This window comes from Rhinatrema bivittatum, chromosome 8, assembly GCF_901001135.1.
Source record: "Rhinatrema bivittatum chromosome 8, aRhiBiv1.1, whole genome shotgun sequence".
NCBI classification, from domain to species: domain Eukaryota; kingdom Metazoa; phylum Chordata; class Amphibia; order Gymnophiona; family Rhinatrematidae; genus Rhinatrema; species Rhinatrema bivittatum.
In genome coordinates this window covers 6,399,762-6,415,779 of record NC_042622.1, presented here as the reverse complement: position 1 = coordinate 6,415,779, position 16,018 = coordinate 6,399,762, and the positions used below count along the sequence as shown (strand labels likewise).

Here is a 16,018-nt window from a genome sequence, read left to right as displayed (position 1 = left end):
GAATGTGTTTAATGCGCTTACCAAGTACGGTAGGGAGTTGGAAGGATCCACCACAGTGAAAAGCACATCGTCTGCAAATAGCGAAAGTTTATAGTCCTGTTCCCCTATTCTGATCCCCTGGATCTCCCCTGAGCATCGGATATATTCAGCTAATGGCTCTAAGTATAGAGCAAATAAGAGTGGGGACAGGGGGCAACCCTGACTGGTTCCCCTTTCAATCGGAAAGACCTTTGAATATCCCCCATTCACCTTAATACGCGCATTGGGATTAGTGTATAGTTTCCGAAGCCAAGTGAGAAAATTACCACCCATCCCCATCCTATGGAGTACTGAAAAAAGATAATCCCAGTTAACTAGGTCGAATGCCTTTTCCGCATCGACTGTGAATAGTACCATGGGGCGTTGTTTGACTTTAGCATACCAGATTAAATCCGTGACCCTCCTCACATTGTCTCCCGCTAATCTTTCAGGAACAAAGCCAGTTTGATCTGGATGTATTATTGATGAAGCCACATGTCCCAGTCTAGTAGCCAGGATTTTAGCCAAGAGTTTTAAATCCAAATTAATTAATGAAATGGGTCTATACGAACCACAAAGGCTGACATCCCTGCCCGGTTTAGCCAGTATGGTGATCCCCGCTTTATTAGCATCTTTAGCTATTTCCCCATTTAACAATAGATTGTTAAAAGCTTCCACCAGAAGTGGGGTAACCACCTCTCGAAGCGATTTATAGAAACTGGCGGTATATCCATCTACACCCGGGGATTTGCCAGATTTCAAACCAGCTATAGCCTTGGACACCTCTTCAGCCGTGATAGGTTTATTTAAATATCTTTGTTGTACCTCCTCTACCTGTGGCAGAGTGACACCCTCTAGATAGATATCTATATCATGCTGCCTTATCTCCTTTTGCTGTGAATACAGTTTTTGGTAAAACTGAATAAATCTTTCACGTATATCTTCAGTATCGGTAAGTAACGCCCCTGATTCAGACTTAATTTTTAAAATTTGGTTCTGGGTTGCCCTCACCTTTAACCGACGTGCCAGTAACCTCCCTGCTTTATTGCCCCCTTCAAAAACCTCCTGTTTGGCCCTATCCATTTGAAAGGCTATTTCTCCCAATGATAGGGTCTTTAATTCTTCTCTTAGAGACACGAGTTGCCTCGCTAAATCGTCCCCCCCTCACCCTCCTATGCCTTATTTCTAATTTCCCTAGTAGTTGTAGAATTTCAGTCCTTCTGCTGTTTCTCTTTTTTAGTAGGTAGGATGCTCTAGCAATTAGTTTACCCCTTGCCACAGCCTTAAAGCAGTCCCATAGCATGTTGGCGGACACCCCTTCATCCTTATTTTCTTCTAAAAATGTCTCCATTTCTTCTTTAAGTTGGGTGACATATTCAGCATCCGCCAGCAGGCGCCAGAAACGATCGCCAGATTGGAGGCCTAGTTTATATAAAGTGAGCTTAATAGCCGCATGATCGGCCCAAGGGGTGGGACATATCTCTGATGCCATACTTTATTTGCCAGGTCCCTATCCACCAGAAAGTAATCTATTCTGGAATAAGATTTATGTGCGGATGAGTAATATGAGTAATTCCTTTCTGTAGGATGGTGCAGTCTCCATATATCCAGGAGATGCCAGGCTCTCATTAAGATTTTTAACCCTTTCCTGTGTCTGTGTGAGTGACTGCTCCCCCCCCCCCCCCCCACCGTTGGAATCGAGAAAGGGGTATCTGGTCAGGTTAAAATCCCCCCCTATTATTAGTGAACCTTCCACCCACTGCTTTAAAGTCTCCGATAGTTTTTCAAAGAAGGGTCCCTGCCCCATATTTGGCGCGTAGATACGGTGTACATATTGTTTCCCATTTTGAATTTCACTATAATATACCGACATTCTACATCTCTTACTACAGACCCTGTGTCTACTGTCAGATCCTTAGAGAATAGTATCCCCACTCCCCCATACTTGTGCCCCACACTAGCTGCTGCATAGAACTGTACAGGATAATGGTGTGAGATCATAAGTTTCTCATATTTCTTTCGCAAATGCGTCTCCTGACATAGTAGTATATGTACCTTGTCCCTAACCGCGTCCTGTAATAATTGTTTCCTCTTGTGGAAGGAATTGAGTCCTTTTACATTCCAGGACATGACTTTTACTTCACCCACAAGTTGTGTGTTCGTGACTGCTTCTAAAGTTCTCAATACACTCAATCTCTGTCGAACTTCCCGTCCACCTCACTAGTGACAGAAATATCAAGTCTGCCACCGCTGTCCTATCTTCCCACTCAGGCACCTGCACCCCTCCCGCCCTCTCCCCCTCATACCATCAGTCATCCTCCCCTGCTTGTGGAGGACTCAGAGATTGGCTAACATCCCAAGAGCCCCCCACCCCTCGCCCCTGCTACTGATCTATTCAAAACCAGTTAACCATCAGAACATAAAAACTGTATGCGTACATTTCGCAGTATACTGATAAACAATATTAAACAAACTTTCTAAACACGGGGTTCGCCCCATCTCGGTGGAGCCAGCACCTGTGACACCTATCCACCTTTTTCATAACTCAGCAAAGGATAACCTGCATGCTGATCCAATGTACTCAAGTCTCTGTAGCTTTGGCCTCTCGATGGTTGCTGATATTCCTGCGTAGCCTTTTCCCTCCGTAGGTAACTCTCTGCCAACGCTGTGAAGCTGTCACGGAAGGCCTCATCTCCTCTGAGGGCTTAGCAGCCTGACTTGATTTCATAAGACCAGCCGCCTGTAGGATTTTTGCCGCTTCCTCCACGGTTGACACTCTGGATGCGACTCCCTGGATTGTAAATTGGAGGCCGGAGGGGAACAACCATTTGTATCTATAATTTCCTGCACGCAGTACTTGGAGCACCTCTCGGAATTCTCGTCTTTTTTTTAATTGTAATAGGTGACAAGTCCTGAAAAATCTCAATTTTCACTCCGTGCCATTGAAAGCCCTCCAGGTTCCTTGCTTTCTGAAGAATTTTTTCTTTAATTGTAAAACTGTGGAAACAGACCACGATATCTCTGGGGAAATTGCCCCTGGGCTTAGTAAGAGCTCTGTGAGCTCTATCTAGCTGTATCTCAGGAAGGGTCTCCTCCGTCTGTGAGGCTTGCCAAATTTGAGCACAAATGTCCGTTATGACTTTTTGACAGTCTTGATACTTTTCTTCCTCCGGGACCCCCCGAAAGCGCAAGTTACCCCTCCTGGAGCGATCCTCCAGCCAGCACGCCTGATCCTTCATTCCTTGCTTCAGAGTCCCCCTTTCATTTTGTATAAACGTTATATTAGTGCACTGTTCTTCATGCTGGGTTTCCAGCGTGTCTATGCGCTCCCCCAGCCCAGCAAAGTCTCTGCGGAGGTCAGCAGCAATTTGCTGTATTTCACATTTCAGGTGCCCCAGCCCTTCTCTCATTTCCCCAAACCACCGCTGGAAGTCTTCCCGGGTCACAGCATGCTCACCCTCTGCCCGTGGCGTTTCTTCCTCCTCCGAGGCTAGCTGGTGGTTCTGTGCTTTCTGCCGCGGCCACGTGGTCGGCCATTTTGCCCTGCTGCTGCTCGGCTGCTGCCGTGAAGGCAAAATGCTGCAAGTCCGGGGTTTTTTTTTTTTAAGAGCCATCGGAGCTCCCCCCTGCTAGATTTAGAGTTTTGCCGTGAAAACTGCAATTTTAAAGCGGATGGTCGCCGATAACGTTGCGGTGGGGAGCGGAGCTCGAGCCTCAGGCAGCCATCTCCCTCGGTGACGTCACTTCCTCCTCTCAGTCTTCTTTTTCAATGCTGCTTTCCACCACGCTTCACTTCACGATTCACTCGCTGTTCCCGCCGCGCTTCACTCGCGCTCAGTCTTCTTTTTCAATGCTGCTTTCCACCACGCTTCACTTCACGATTCACTCGCTGTTCCCGTCGCACTTCACTCGCGCTTGTCTGCCACTTTGTTCACGCTGTGAACCTCCCGACATCGGCAATGTTTCGGCGGCCACTACCGCCTTCTTCAGGGGAATTTCCTATTAAGCCAGGCACATTAAACTCACTACTCACAATTATTTAGATTTAAACAACTTTTTAATAACTCTCACAACGCTGCCACTCAAAACAATCAGACTTACTTTCAGTTATACGGCCGAACCCGGCTCCTTCTCACAGCACACTTTCAGAAATGGCGCTTCTCGCTCAAGCACTCCCCCTGGAAGGAGTCTTTTTAAATGAATCAGCCCCCTGCGCTTTGTACCAGTCAGCTTCATGTTATATATACCCACCAAGCAACCTCTTTGTTGAGGCCTTCAGGATGTACGGACCTCGGTTTATATATCCATGTCTGCTCTTTCTGCAATAGTCTTTGGTGCGAGGGTCTTTACTTGAAGAATTATCCCAGTTTGTGGATGTCTTTTTCAGACCTTTAGTTCCAAACCTTCCCTCTTATATCAGGGACTCGAGCGACCTCATTAAAGTATTGGAAGAATTCCAGATTCCATTGGAGGGAGTCGCTTTGGCCACCATTGATGCGGTGCCATTATATACTAATGTCCCCCAAGACGCTGCCCTACGAGTTACACAGGATACATTAACAGAGAGAGGGATTAGAGATCGAACCCCTGTGCATTTTATAATTACTTTAGCTACGATAGCTTTAAAGCAGAATTTCTTTGTTTGATGGGCTGTACTACCAAAAGGTGGGTGGTACGGCGATGGGGGCCACTATGGCCCCAGTGTCACTTGCTTGAATGTGGGGTGGTTTGAGCAGAAATGGTTGGAAGTTTGTTCATATAGACAGCAGATATTACTTTGGCGTCATTTCATAGACGACACTGTGATCCTTTGGGTAGGAGGGCAGGAATTGTTTAAAGAATTTGGAAGCTGGTTGAATACATGTGACCCTTCGTTACAATTTAACTAAACCTTTGGGGGGTTCAAGGGTTCCATGTTTGGACATTCAGATTTCCATTGAAGCAGGGCGGTTTTTCTTCACAATTTATAAAAAACCCACTGCCAGGAATACTTTATTAAGTTACTCAAGTTGCCATGCTCGGAAAGTAGTAGATAGTATTCCCTTTGGACAATTCCTAAGGTTGAGAAGGCTTTGCTCAACCACTGAGGAATTTATGGAACGGTCTAAGGAGATAAGACAGAAGTTCCTGGAAAGGGAGTATCCAGAGTATGTTGTCCGGCAGGCCTTAAAACGGGCCAGGTGGAATAACAGATCTCCTGTTAAACCCGCACGTAAAAGAAGAAACAAAAAGATTGAGAATGGTAAGACACATGTCAGAGGGTATAAATGAGGTGGCTTCTAGAATAAAGAAAAATTGGCACATTCTGCAATTATACCCAATATTTAGAGATCAGCCATTGGTGGCTTACAAACGTGGAAGTAATATTAAAGAGAGAGTGGTTCACTGTTTCTTTAAGCAAGCAGATAAAACAATTACTGAGGAGGTGGGCCATTACCCATGCAACTCATTGTTGCTCACACTAATATTCAGATTCCATTAGATAAGTTGAAGGGCTATGTTCCTATCACAAGAACATCTTGTACTACGAGTGCTGTAGTTTATGTCATCTGGTGCACCTGTAAACTCCTGTACGTGGGTAAAACATTAAGAAAATTTAAAACTCGCCTCATAGAGCACAAAAGTGCTTTAAAATGTTTAAAAATGGAAGCACCCTTGGTGCAACATTGCACTGAAAAGGGGCACACGTCTGAAGATCTTAAGTGTACAGTGCTTGAAGTTTTAAAGAAAGATCAACAAGGGGGTAATGTCAAGCAAAGACTATTGCAGAAAGAGCAGAAGTGGCTATTTAAACCGAGGTCCGTACATCCTGAAGGTCTCAACAAAGAGGTTGCTTGGTGGGTATATCTAACATGAAGCTGATTGGTACACAGTGGAGGGGGCTGATTCATTTAAAAAGACTCCTTCCAGAGGGAGTGCTTGAGCGAGAAGCGCCATTTCTGAAAGTGTGCTGTGAGAAGGAGCCGGGTTCGGCCGTATAACTGAAAGTAAGTCTGATTGTTTTGAGTGGCAGCGTTGTGAGATTTATTAAAAAGTTGTTTAAATCTAAATAATTGTGAGTAGTGAGTTTAATGTGCCTGGCTTAATAGGAAATTCCCCTGAAGAAGGCGGTAGTGGCCGCCGAAACATTGCCGATGTCGGGAGGTTCACAGCGTGAACAAAGTGGCAGACAAGCGCGAGTGAAGCGCGGCGGGAACAGCGAGTGAATCGTGAAGTGAAGCGCGGTGGAAAGCAGCATTGAAAAAGAAGATTGAGCGCGGGTGAAGCGCAGCGGGAACAGCGAGTGAAGCGTGGTGGAAAGCAGCATTGAAAAAGAAGATTGAGCGCGAGTGAAGCGCGGCAGGAACAGCGAGTGAAGCGTGGTGGAAAGCAGTATTGAAAAAGAAGATTGAGTGCGGGTGAAGCGCGGTGGGAACAGCGAGCACAGCACACGTGAAGTGCGGTGGAAAGCAGCATTGAAAAACAGAACACTAAAGTTTGGAGCACTACGGTGTTGGGCAAGAATTAGGATAAGTGGTCTTGTACTCAGTGTTATTAAGTGTAACGTCTTCCTATTAATAAAAATTATTTTGAAAAAAAAAAAAGATAAGTGGTTAGAAGTGACTGAAGTTAAGCAGTAAGGAAAAAGGGTTTTAACGTTGGTGACAATATGCATGATTGCACTCTTTTAAAAAAAGAAAAAATATTGGGAAAGAGTAAATGAGGTGACTGTGAGTACCACATACATGAAACTGGTTGCAGCCCTATGTGGGCAAGAGGCAGATGACTGTAAGAGCACATTATGTTCTGAGACGATTTCCCATAGATTTCTAGATAACATTTATATGAAGTGAGTGAGAACGTCTGGTTCCTCTGTAATTGTGGTTTGTTTGTTGTATATTTACATAAAGAGGATTCATAAGCCTGAGGAGAGAAATATTTTGTGAGTTCAGTACGAAAGATTATTTACTTGCATCAATAAAATTGTTAAAACCTCGTGATTAGATGTATTTTGCCCATATAGACTCATTATTATCACCTTCTCTCCAAATTCCAATCCCATTATAACAACCCTTGAGGTTCTTTAATGATGGCAGTGATTTATGAATCAGAATCTAAACTCTGCCTTTCCCAGGTGAGAAGGATTAGGTTTGCCCATTAAACGGAAGAACATTTTACATGCTCTCAAGAGGTGCAAAGTAAATCAGTGCTCCTACAGGATCAGCTCACAGATGGGGTGAAGGCTTGTTCCTCTCATTGATTCTTGATTTCACACTTTTTTCCCAGCATGTTTACTGTGCTATATTTTTAGAATTATCTTTGATTTGAAGATTAAAGTGATCTTTGAGGGATCAAACATTTTGATTGCTTTCTCTGTCCAACCCTTTCCCTTCAGCATAGGAGGAAGCAGAGAGGGGAGAACAAAAGAAAATGTGGTTCTTACCTGATAATTTTCGTTCCTGTAGTACCAAGGATCAGTCCAGACTCCTGGGTTCATACAACTGTGCCAGCAGGCGGCGACAGAGAAAGTAAAACTGCCACTGCTTTAACTATGCTGATGCCCCCTGCAGTTTCTCAGTATTAATCTGTACCAAAGCTGAATACCAAACATCGTAAAAAAACCCCATTGAATTATAAATTTCTGAACAATGAACAAAAATTTGTCTCTGATAACAAGGAACCAATAGGAAAGTGGACGACTCTCCAACTGTCTTGATCCCTGGGCGGGACTCTGGACTGATCCTTGGTACTACAGAAACAAAATTGATCAGGTAAGAACCAAATTTTCTTTTCCTTGTACGTACCGGATCAGTCCAGACTCCTGGGATGTACCAAAGCTTCCTAGACAGGGTAGGACCTGGAGAGTCCCGCGGGCAATACACTTTCGCCAAAAGACTGAGACTCCCGATCTGCCACATCTAGGCGATAATGCCTAGCAAAAGTATGTAGCAACTTCCAAGTTGCCGCCCTACAAATCTCTTCTGGTGAAACCAAGTGAGCCTCTGCCCAAGAAGCCGACTGAGACCGGGTGGAATGGGCCCTCAAACCCTCCGGTACTGGCTTACCTTTGAGAATGTAAGCTGATCCAATAGCTTCCTTAAGCCATCTGGCAATAGTGGTTTTGGAAGCTTGAAGGCCCTTCTTCGGACCACTCCATAGTACAAAAAGATGGTCAGAGCACCTAAAACCATTTGTGACTTTAAGATAGCGAAGCAACGCTCTGCGGACATCGAGAAGCCAAAGCTCCCGCGCATGTGGCTCTGAATCAGATAAATCCGAAAAAGCCAGCAGTTCCACTGACTGATTAACATGAAAGGAAGAAATTACTTTCGGTAGAAAAGATGGAACTGTCCGGAAAGACACACTCCTATCCGATATCTGAAGGAAAGGATCCTGACAAGACAAGGCCTGCAACTCTGAAATATGCCTTGCAGAACAGATGGCTACTAAGAAAATCACCTTCAAGGTTACATCCTTCAACACAGCCCTCCGAATGGGTTCGAAAGGAGACTCACATAAACCCCGAAGGACCAGGTTGAGGTTCCAAGGAGGACAAACCTTCCGCACAGGGGGACGCAAATTCTTGACCCCTTGTATAAAGCGTACCACATCCGGATGAGAGGACAAGTGATAGCCATCCATGTTTCCCCTCAAAGAGGACAACGCTGCCACCTAGACTCTAAGGGAATTGAGAGCAAGACCTTTAACCAACCCGTCCTGTAAGAAAGATACCACTTGTGCTACCGAAGCACGCAAGACCGGAGTCCCCTTTGCCAAACACCAAGCCTCAAAGACTTTCCCAGACTCGAACGTACGCCACGGAGGTGGACTTCCGCCTAGACTGAAGGAGGGTAGTAATTACCGTCTCCGGATATTCTTTTGCCCGTAAACGCCTCCTCTCAAAAGCCATGCCGCTAGACAAAAGCGAACGACCTGATCCGAAAATACGGGACCCTGATGTAGTAGACCGGGGAAATAACTGAGTCGTAAGGGACCCTCGACCGCTAGATTTAACAGATCTGCGAACCAAGGATGGCGAGGCCACTCCGGGGCTACGAGGACCACCTCCCCTGGGTGACTCTCTATCCGCCGCAGGATTTTGCCCACCAGAGGCCAAGGAGGAAACACGTAGAGCAGCACCCCCTGAGGCCAGGGGAGGACCAGGGCATCTATGCCCTCGGCGCCGTAATCTCTGCGTCTGTTGAAAAACCGAGGGGCCTTCGCATTGTGACGAGTTGCCATGAGATCAACCCGTGGACAACCCCACTTTTCGCGAATGAGGCGCATCGCTGCGTCTGACAACTCCCATTCCCCCGGATCCAGAAGTGTGCGACTGAGATAGTCAGCTTGCACATTTTCGACTCCGGCAATATGAGATGCAGAGATCTGTATCAGATGATGTTCCACCCACTGTATCAGGTCCTGAATCTCGAGTGAGACCGCATGGCTCCGAGTGTCCCCCTGTCTGTTTATATACACTACGATGGTCGCATTGTCTGATAGCACTCTCACTGACCGCCCTTGGAGTAAAGGCTGAAAGGCAAGCAAAGCCAAAAGCACCGCCCTGGCTTCCAACTGATTGATAGACCAAGACGCCTCTACGTTCAACCAGGAGCCTTAAGCTGCCTGACTCTGGCAAACTGCTCCCCGTGGTCAGGACTACCCAATCCGGAATCTCCAAGGACATCCCTTTCAGAAGGTTGGGGGTGTGGAGCCACCACGACAGACTGGCCCTGGTCTCTGGAGGAATAGAAACGGGTTGGTGATGCTGCGACACCGGACTCCACTGAGCCAAGAGTGCACTCTGGAGGGGATGCAGGTGAGCAAAAGCCCATGGAACCAGCTCCAAGATAGAAGCCATGGACCCGAGCACCTGCAACATGTCCCAAGTAGTGATAATCGTCAACCTCGTCAACCGCCGAATCTGCCATTGAAGCTTGCGAGCCCTCTCGTTCGTCAGAAAAACTCTGCCTTTGTGGTGTTGAAGAATGCTCCCAAATATTCCAGAGTCTGCGAGGGTACCAGATGGCTCTTTGCCAAATTCACTACCCAGCCTAACGATTGCAAGGTTCGAAGCACCGTCTGTACCGCTGCCTGACAACTGGCTTCCGACTTCGCCTGAATGAGCCAATCGTCCAGATAGGGATGGACTAGAACTCCTTGCCCACATAAGGCCGCCTCCACGACCACCATGATCTTGGTGAAGACGCGAGGTGCCATTGCCAAGCTGAAGGGGAGTGCCTGAAACTGGAAGTGCTGTCCCAGGACCATGAACCGCAGATAGTGCTGATGTGCCTGAAAAATAGGGATATGAAGATATGCTTCCGTCAGATCCAACGATGCCAGGAACTCCTGGGAGTGTACAACTGCTATCACCGTAGAATCTTGGGGTCACCCCCCTCTGCCGGCAGTCCGGAAGCCATACCTTCCGGGTTGTCACCCCCCCCCGCCATGTCCTCCCTCCCCGAACCATCGGGGTTGTCCTGCGGCATTCCTGCAGGAAAGCTCTCTGCAGCTATGTTCAACTCTCTTTTTCCCATGCTTCCTTTAAAAGCTGATTTTTTTTTAAACTATTTATTTTTAATTATTAGTGGCAGCAGTTGGGTTCCATTCCGATTAAGATAATACTGAGACCCTCACACACAGCTCTGCCCTGCAGCGCCTCTTGCTATTCCAGTACTGAGACCCTCACACAGAGCTCTGCCCTGCAGCACCTCCTGCTATTCCTGTACTGAGACCATCACACGCAGCTCTGCCCTGCACCTCCTGCTATTCCAGTACTGAGACCCTCACACACAGCTCTGCCCTGCACCTCCTGCTATTCCAGTACTGAGACCCTCACACACAGCTCTGCCCTGCAGCACCTCCTGCTATTCCAGCATTGAGACCCTCACACACAGCTCTGCCCTGCAGCGCCTCCTGCTATTCCAGTACTGAGACCCTCACACACAGCTCTCCCTGCACCTCCTGCTATTCCAGTACTGAGACACTCACACACAGCTCTGCCCTGCACCTCCTACTATTCCACTACTGAGACCCTCACTCACAGCTCTGTCCTGCAGCACCTCCTGCTATTCCAGTACTGAGACCCTCACACACAGCTCTGCCCTGCAGCGCTTCCTGCTATTCCAGTACTGAGACCCTCACACACAGCTCTGCCCTGCAGCACCTCCTGCTATTCCAGTACTGAGACCCTCACACACAGCTCTGCCCTGCAGCACCCCCTATTCCAGTACTGAGACCCTCACACACAGCTCTGCCCTGCAGCACCTCCTGCTATTCCAGTACTGAGACCCTCACACACAGCTCTGTCCCGCAGCGCCTCCTGCTATTCCAGTACTGAGACCCTCACACACAGCTCTGCCCTGCAGCACCTCCTGCTATTCCAGTACTGAGACCCTCACACACAGCTCTGTCCCGCAGCGCCTCCTGCTATTCCAGTACTGAGACCCTCACACACAGCTCTGCCCTGCACCTCCTGCTATTCCAGTACTGAGACCCTCACACACAGCTCTGCCTTGCACCTCCTGCTATTCCAGTACTGAGACCCTCACACACAGCTCTGCCCTGCAGCACCTCCTGCTATTCCAGTACTGAGACCCTCACGCACAGCTCTGCCCTGCAGCGCCTCCTGCTATTCCAGTACTGAGACCCTCACGCACAGCTCTGCCCTGCAGCGCCTCCTGCTATTCCAGTACTGAGACCCTCACGCACAGCTCTGCCCTGCAGCGCCTCCTGCTATTCCAGTACTGAGACCCTCACGCACAGCTCTGCCCTGCACCTCCTGCTATTCCAGTACTGAGACCCTCACGCACAGCTCTGCCATGTGGCGCCTCCTGCTATTCCAGGACTGAGACCCCTCACGCACAGCTCTGCCCTACACCTCCTGCTATTCCAGTACCGAGACCCTCACACACAGCTCTGCCCTGCAGCGCCTCCTGCTATTCCAGTACTGAGACCCTCACACACAGCTCTGCCCTGCAGCGCCTCCTGCTATTCCAGTACCGAGAACCTCACACACAGCTCTACCCTGCAGCAACTCCTGCTATTCCAGTACCGAGAACCTCACACACAGCTCTGCCCTGCAGCACCTCCTGCTATTCCAGTACTGAGACCCTCACACACAGCTCTGCCCTGCAGCGCCTCCTGCTATTCCAGTACTGAGACCCTCACACACAGCTCTGCCTTGCAGCACCTCCTGCTATTCCAGTACTGAGACCCTCACACACAGCTCTGCCCTGCAGCACCTCCTGCTATTCCAGTACTGAGACCCTCACACACAGCTCTGCAGCACCTCCTGCTATTCCAGTACTGAGATCCTCACACACAGCTCTGCCCTGCAGCACCTCCTGCTACTCCAGTACTGAGATCCTCACACACAGCTCTGCTCTGCAGCACCTCCTGCTATTCCAGTACTGAGACCCTCACACACAGCTCTGCCCTGCAGCACCCCCTGCTATTCCAGTACTGAGACCCTCACACGCAGCTCTGCCCTGCAGCACCCCTGCTATTCCAGTACTGAGACCCTCACACACAGCTCTGCCCTGCAGCACCTCCTGCTATTTCAGTACTGAGACCCTCACACGCAGCTCTGCCCTGCAGCGCCTCCTGCTATTCCAGTACTGAGACCCTCACACACAGCTCTGCCCTGCAGCGCCTCCTGCTATTCCAGTACTGAGACCCTCACACACAGCTCTGCCCTGCAGCGCCTCCTGCTATTCCAGTACTGAGACCCTCACACACAGCTCTGCCCTGCAGCACCTCCTGCTATTCCAGTACTGAGACCCTCATGCACAGCTCTGCCCTGCAGCACCTCCTGCTATTCCAGTACTGAGACCCTCACACACAGCTCTGCCCTGCAGCGCCTCCTATTCCAGTAATGAGACCCTCACGCACAGCTCTGCCCTGCAGCACCATCTGCTATTCCAGTACTGAGACCCTCACACACAGCTCTGCCCTGCAGCATCTCCTGCTATTCCAGTACTGAGATCCTCACACACAGCTCTGCCCTGCAGCATCTCCTGCTATTCCAGTAATGAGACCCTCACACACAGCTCTGCCCTGCAGCACCCCCTGCTATTCCAGTACTGAGACCCTCACACACAGCTCTGCCCTGCAGCATCTCCTGCTATTCCAGTACTGAGACCCTCACACACAGCTCTGCCCTGCAGCACCCCCTGCTATTCCAGTACTGAGACCCTCATACACAGCTCTGCCCTGCAGCATCTCCTGCTATTCCAGTACTGAGACCCTCACGCACAGCTCTGCCCTGCAGCACCTCCTGTTATTCCAGTACTGAGACCCTCACACACAGCTCTGCCCTGCAGCATCTCCTGCTATTCCAGTACTGAGACCCTCACACACAGCTCTGCCCTGCAGCATCTCCTGCTATTCCAGTACTAAGACCCTCACACACAGCTCTGCCCTGCAGCATCTCCTGCTATTCCAGTACTAAGACCCTCACACACAGCTCTGCAGCACCTCCTGCTATTCCAGTACTGAGACCCTCACACACAGCTCTGCCCTGCAGCACCTCCTGCTATTCCAGTACTGAGACCCTCACACACAGCTCTGCCCTGCAGCACCTCCTGCTATTCCAGTACTGAGACCCTCACACACAGATCTGCCCTGCAGCGCCTCCTGCTATTCCAGTACTGAGACCCTCACACACAGCTCTGCCCTGCAGCGCCTCCTGCTATTCCAGTACTGAGACCCTCACACACAGCTCTGCCCTGCAGCGCCTCCTGCTATTCCAGTAGTGAGACCCTCACACACAGCTCTGCCCTGCAGCACCTCCTGCTATTCCAGTACTGAGACCCTCACACACAGCTCTGCCCTGCAGCGCCTCCTGCTATTCCAGTACTGAGACCCTCACACACAGCTCTGCCCTGCAGCATCTCCTGCTATTCCAGTACTGAGACCCTCACACACAGCTCTGCCCTGCAGCACCTCCTGCTATTCCAGTACTGAGACCCTCACACACAGCTCTGCCCTGCAGCACCTCCTGCTATTCCTGTACTGAGACCCTCACACACAGCTCTGCCCTGCAGCGCCTCCTGCTATTCCTGTACTGAGACCCTCACACACAGCTCTGCCCTGCAGCACCTCCTGCTATTCCTGTACTGAGACCCTCACACACAGCTCTGCCCTGCAGCATCTCCTGCTATTCCAGTACTGAGACCCTCACACACAGCTCTGCCCTGCAGCACCTCCTGCTATTCCAGTAGTGAGACCCTCACACACAGCTCTGCCCTGCAGCATCTCCTGCTATTCCAGTACTGAGACCCTCACACACAGCTCTGCCCTGCAGCACCTCCTGCTATTCCAGTACTGAGACCCTCACACACAGCTCTGCCCTGCAGCACCTCCTGCTATTCCAGTACTGAGACCCTCACACACAGCTCTGCCCTGCAGCACCTCCTGCTATTCCTGTACTGAGACCCTCACACACAGCTCTGCCCTGCAGCACCTCCTGCTATTCCTGTACTGAGACCCTCACACACAGCTCTGCCCTGCAGCACCTCCTGCTATTCCTGTACTGAGACCCTCACACACAGCTCCGACAATGCACCTCACTCCTCCTTTTCTGTGTTTCAATGGTCTTTTATCATTTTCTGCCATGTTGTGGTTCTTTCTGACTCTATGCTTGCCACCTGTTCACTCTTGGTTCATCTTATTTTATTGCTTTTATGATTGGACTTGCATGGTTTCTTTTCTTGTTTTTAGTTTTTCTTTTAACTATTATGTATGTCATGTTTGCCGACTAGAGCTTTGGTTGGCAGCCTATTAATACCAGAGAGAGAAAGAAATAATACATTAGAGATGTAGAAAACAGTGTTTATTTATATTAAAATGTAACATCTTTTCTAGGTTATGTTTTAAAATTGATACAATTCATTAGAAACCTCACTCGCTGGGATTTAGTGAATGTGCTCTTCTACACTGGGGAGGCTCAGGCTCGTCCCATTTCTCCAGCTCTTCCGCATGCCAGCACTGCTCAATGCTCTGTGGAAAGATGTAAAGTGGAGATTTATAACACGGGGCTTCACAAGATTCGTCTGACTAACCTCAGCTACACCTCCCAACCTCCACTCCCAGGGCATGAGGCTGCATTACTGGTAAGAAACCAAAGCTAAGGAGAAATTACTTCTTACCTGATAATTTCCTTTCCTCTAAGACAGGCAGACCAATCCACACATTGGGTTATGCACTCCTACCAGCAGATGGAGACAGAGTAAAGCTGACGTCACTGACATATAGCCCTGGCCCGACATCAGCCTGCCAGTATCTCTAGAAAAGCCAAACTGTGCACAAACCGATTATACTTGAACATGACTATTAACAGGTAACCACTCATGCTCCCAACCAACCGGGAAAAACTGAGCTCAGCAAAAATGTTCACCAACTAATCTTAGGGGCTGATTATTTCACTTACAGTCTTTCAAACGAATGAACCACATATAAAAGACAAACTAAAAGCAAGTAGGCAGACAAGGTGGGTTGTGGATTGGTAAATCCACACAAACGGGATGTACAAAAGCTACTCCTATAAAGGGCGGGAGACTGCCCGCGGTCCTGTCAACACTGCAAGCGTGAAGGCCGCATCCTCCTGGGCCCACACATGCAAGTGGTTATGCTTGCAGAAAATCTGTAAAGAGGACCAAGTCACTGCTTGGCAAATCTCAACAGGAGACAAGAACCGAAACTCCTCCCACAATAGCGCCTGAGCCCTAGTGGAATGTGCACTCACCAGTCTAGTAACAGGACATCGACATCCACATAGGCAGCCGTGGTGACATCTTTTACCCAATGGTCAACAGTTGCTGCTGCCACCAGTTCACCCCATTCACCTCCACCATGGAGCTTAAACAGACGATCAGACTTCCTGAAAGTAATTTGTAAAAACGGTTCACGGCATGAAAGAGCTTGCAGCTCCAAAACCCGTCGTGCTATAAGTAAAACTGTTTTCTCATAGAGCTCTGCTAAGTGGGAGCACTGAGAGGAGAGGATCACCTTGCTG

The 16,018-nt window shown here is 49.0% G+C and overlaps 1 protein-coding gene across 1 annotated transcript in view; it reads right to left on the bottom strand.

Moving 5' to 3' along the window:
- Nucleotides 1-14,821: 14,821 nt before the first annotated feature.
- The window catches only part of RTEL1 (regulator of telomere elongation helicase 1), a 267,031-nt gene continuing 265,834 nt past the window's right edge, over nt 14,822-16,018 (bottom strand). Inside the window, 1 exon segment of the mRNA XM_029611145.1 lies at nt 14,822-15,003. The gene's annotated coding sequence lies outside the window, so the exon portion shown is untranslated.